This window comes from Alexandromys fortis, unplaced genomic scaffold (assembly GCF_014885135.2).
Source record: "Alexandromys fortis isolate MF-2015 unplaced genomic scaffold, M_Fortis_MF-2015_v1.1 scaffold_102, whole genome shotgun sequence".
NCBI lineage: Eukaryota > Metazoa > Chordata > Mammalia > Rodentia > Cricetidae > Alexandromys > Alexandromys fortis.
This window is the reverse complement of record NW_026067984.1, coordinates 1,292,936-1,297,967: the sequence shown is the minus strand read 5'-3', so window position 1 is coordinate 1,297,967 and position 5,032 is coordinate 1,292,936.

Here is a 5,032-nt window from a genome sequence, read left to right as displayed (position 1 = left end):
CCCCCCCCCCCCCCCGGCACAGATAATTTAAATTCTAAAGAAAATAAAAAGTTTGGAAACACATCTAAGTAAGTAATGTTAATGCTTTCTTTAAATTTTGTTGTGTGCATTTGTGTGAAGGTATAAAATCCCCTGTGTGTAGCTGTGAGATGTCTGTCCTGTGGGTGCTGGGAATTGAACCCAGGTCCTCTGGAAGAGCAGCCAGTGTTCTTAACCACTGATCCATCTCTCCAGCCCCCGAGTTGATGCTTTCTTAAACTCAAAGTAGGTGATTAAAAGTATACTTGGCTTATTTCTAGAACTGTTAACATTATAGGGGGTATAGCTTTAATTCCTGGTGAACCCTGTCTTGAAACTTTAGTAAAGATAAAAATTTTATTCCTTATTGAGGTAACCTTTATTGTAAAACACTTTGTGTGGAAAACACGCCCCAGAAAGGGCAGAAATATTTATTACAACCCTGCACCATCAATTTTCAATAACATTCCTCCTGATTTCACATTGCTCTTGAAAATGTTTCGATTTTATGATAAACTCCTCTTGAAAAGAGTATCTTGAAGGTGATAGAGTTAGTTGATTTTTGATTAGTGGCTTTAAATGATCGATTCCCGACATCAATAAGGTGACAAGGCCGTATTAGCAAACAATTCAGTGAGGAATGAAAGACCTCAGTGGTAGTGACAGGGAGCATCTCGTTCCCCCACCTAGAAGGTAGAAATCGAGAGAGCCGGGCCCTGGATAGGTGGGTGGTGGCAGAGCCACATACAGAGTCCTGGTACATCTCCCTGTTCAGTTTTCCTCTTAAATTACTGGAACAATCCAGGAGACACTCAGAATCCACGCATGCCCGGTGCTCTGTCCATCCAGGAAGGCACAGTGTGGCTCTGCCCACTCCCTTCACCTGGGTACGATCGGACACCTGGCCTGAGGCAGGTTTCTCAGTCCTTCCTCATGTCCAGGTGTCCCCTGTCCTGTGGCCTCTAGACCAACAAGGATCCCCCAGTGCAGCTCAAAGACAGCATGGGAAACACTCTGTATATTCTTCAAGAAAAATGCTGTCCTTGAGGGCAAGATCCAACTCCTGTGTGTCTTCAGCAGTCATGCCACAGAGGAAGGGTGACATTCGGAGCCCTGTGTAGAGAAAAGGAAAAGAAGCCTCACAGAGATCTACCAACGCTCCAGACAGCCAGGAAAAGCAAGTAGTCGCTGTTGTGAGGCAATTTATGCTCACCGCTCTGAAGAACTGCAGGTCATTTTGGTTTCAAAGACAGTAAGCTGTACCTTTGGAACCCAGCCAGCAACGTCAGCCTAGAAATCATTCACTCCTGCATGCCTTTAATCCCAGCACTCCAGAGGTAGAGGCCTACAGAGCGAGTTCCAGGACAGCCAGATCTACACAGAGAAACTCTGTCTCCAGAAGACAAAGAAGGGAGGAGGGAAATCATCCACTCCAGAGAACCCAGTAATGGGCAGTGGGCATGAGTGGTAGGGTGAGATGAACGTGGATCAGTCAGGGGCTTTCTCTATCTTTTAAGTCTTCTAGGAAAAAATTGACAGGATAGTGTTGAAGCAGGAAGGGGAGAGGGAAGGAAAGAAGAGGGAGGGAAGAAAGAAAACAAGCTAAGTGTTTCACTTCTTCTAAAGCAGGAAAAAGTGGGCTTGCATAATGCAATGAGATCAGCGGATCTGGCTCCACACTGTTCTTAATTTCTCGTTATATATGGAAATCATCCAAGCGGAAAGAAAGTGGAATCGCTCCGTTTGAAATCATTTAGAAAAGAGAGGACATAAGAAAACAGTTGACTTTAAAAAAGAAAAGAAAAAGAACCCACACACACACACTCCCACACTGCAAGAGGTCCTGAGGCGTACAAACCTTTGGAGATTCAACATGGAAAACTGAGCAGATAGCACAAAGTTCCCATTCAGCCCTCTCCTCTCCTCTTAGCTGCCTTAGCATTGTGCCTTTGTGGGTTAAATTTGTTGAAGTTTATCCAGCATTGATACATTATTCTGAAAACATAAATAAAAGCATAAACCTTAGAGTTCATCTTTGGTGTGTGTTGTCCTCTCAAGACCACCACTACTGTGTCAACTATCATCTTTGCTGTTATCTCAAGAATGTTACAGCATCTTCACCAGGTGCTGAATCCATCTCAAGACACCACTATCATCATGAGTAAATCCTTATCCATTCAGGTTTTGTCATGAGATTTATGTAATATTCTGGTGGCATCTTCAGGCCGTATCTCTGTTGTAATTCTCTTACCTCTTTGGTCCTATGTGTTTCCCTCTTCCACTAAAGTCTCAAGACCATAACTGTTCTTTCTCAAAGGCTAGAATCAATTTCTTTCAAATTTCTTGTTGATATTTGACATTTTCACACACATTGCAATTGGCCTTACTATCAACTGGACTGTTAAAGCCTTTCTAAATAGTTTTCAACTTACACTGCATAAGAAAAAATACACGTATGGCAACTATAGAACTGTGGAATCTTTCCTTAAATAATGAGACCTGAAACTCAAATTATTCCTTGACCTGTAGGCTACAGTATGGACGTTGTGTTACAGGCATCTTGTTCATTTCCAAGAGAGTGAGTGCCTTGCGGTTTAAGTGTAAAGTTTTTTTTCCCTATTACTACTAAGAGTTTAAAATATTCAGTAAATTACACAGCAAGCTGATTGTCAATATCCAGACTTTGTTGCTCCATTCTTAGGGCGCAGGCCAGTTAGGTTTAGTTCCCTTCCTAACAGGCTTCACTAAAATCACCTGCAGTCGTTAGCCCTTAGGAGATAACCAGCCTCTTCCTTGAATCTTTAAAACCAGGTGTGGAATGTTCTAGATGGCATCATCTTCCAAGAGAAGATGGCTTGCTCTCTACTGAAAACCTGTTGTGCGGGATAGTGACCTTCATTTTTCTCCACAAGGCAGAAGGAATAACTTACTGCAGTTTTGGCATCAGCACCTGCTGCTTTGGGTTGTATGTTGTTATGGAGACCGTACCTTAATTTTATGCACCAACCTGGCTACCATAAAATGTCTCCTTTCCTCATCTTCTCAAGATCTTCCTTCCTTCAGATGAAGAGAGCTAGAGCTTCTCTCTGAAGTGGACTTCTCCGTAGAGGAATGCTGTGGCCACCTAGACTGTATGTCTAAATAGCTAAAGTTTCTCCATGTTAGCAGTAAAGCTCCATCATATCATTGGTTCATCGACTGGAGAAGTGTTTCCTATATTTATATTTTGCTAACGTGTACTGATTGGACCTGCTAATGAGGTCCCAACTACCTCTATACATGCCGATACATGCACGTGACGAGCACAGGTCAAACCCACCCTCCCCCGAGCCCTTCCAGGCCCTAAAAAAATCACTGTTGCACTAGAGAGACAACGCTTCGCAGTCTCCATGGGAGCGAGAACGTTGGGTGCTTGTCTAGCCTGTTCCACTTAATGGAAAATCCTCCAGCTCCGCATACTGTGCTGCAAACGGGAGGACTTCAGTCTTCTTTATGGATGAATCTGGCCCGGTGTGAAGGGCCACGATGAACTCGAACATGCAGGCCTGTCTTCACCATGTTCATCTCACTCTCTCCAGATCTGCACCCGGAAAAAGTGGGGCTGCTGGGTCCAATTCAATTTATTATAGTTATTTCCTTGTTCCTTGGTGCTCATGATGCTTCCTGGGGACTTGAGCATGCTAGGAAAGTACTCAAGCCATGGGTAAGACCAGAGTCCTGGTTTGTTTTTTTTTATATTTTTGTTTTGTTTTTTTTTTTGCTGAACCCCCTTACTGCTGTACACAGAGAACTAGTTTCCATCCCCAACAGCTGAAAAGAGTTTTCTTTTGCCACATCAACTTGCCAATAACTTTTTATAAGTCATATGTACATGTGTGCACATAGATGATTGCTAGGTAAATAGATATGAAAACTAAAAACAGACCAAAGACCAAAATGTAAAACCCCATACTCCGAAATCACTAGAAAGACATTATGGGGACAGCATTTCCAAACACTGGCTGCAGGCAATGATTTTCTGAATAGAAACCCCCAAACTCGGGAAAGAATAGCAAGAACTGACAGATAAGATTTTATCAAATTGACAAATTCTGCGCAGCAGAGAACAGCGGGGTGCAGACATTTTACAGAATGGGGCATGGCATTTACCAGCTTTTTATCTGAAAACTCATATCCAGAATATATAAAGATGTCAAAGGACTGGAGACATAGCTCAGGAATAAGCAATTGCTTAGTGTGTATAAAGGTCCTGGATTCCATCTCTAACACTGGGAGGAGAAAGCTTTGTCTTCCTTGGTGCGAGGTCACGGTACACAAAATCAATTTTGAAAGTGACATAAAAGATTGTTGGTCAACATAGCGGGTATGATAATTATAATGAAGACCACAGAACTAGTACGTGAATACTAGAACTAGTTACCAAAATGTGACACACATATAGGAAGCATATACTCTTGGCGATCAAAGACAGTTATAGGCTTGCTCGATGTAAGTTTGCTTAAGCCCCTTAATTTAATGTGAAAACTTAAAGAAATTAATTAATAGTAAAGTGCATAAAACAGAGCACAATAAGCAAATCTCTGCCTGAAGTGCGCATGCACATAAACAGGGAGTCGTTTCTCAATTGCTAAATTAATCGTTTCACTTAAGATGATGCTTAGCTTCTTTCATTCCTTAAGTGATATCTTGCCTACTGGCGTGGTTATCTGATAGATGCCGCACTGGAAACAAGGCTTCCTTTCCGGAAACCTTCTTTAACGTCTCAACATTTCTCTTTCCTGTGACCCTCACATGACCAGTTAACAGATGATATCAGCTCAATGCTACCCTCAGAGGCCAGGCTTAAACTCAGACTAGGGCGGAACCTAGCACTTCCTTATCTTCAAGTTAGTCTGTGTCCTCTCTCTGCTGCCTCCTGGTCTGGAGGGACAGCATTGCAGTCTAGGAGAGCTTGCGCTCTCTCTCTCTCTCTCTCTCTCTCTCTCTCTCTCTCTCTCTCTCTCTCTCTCTCTCT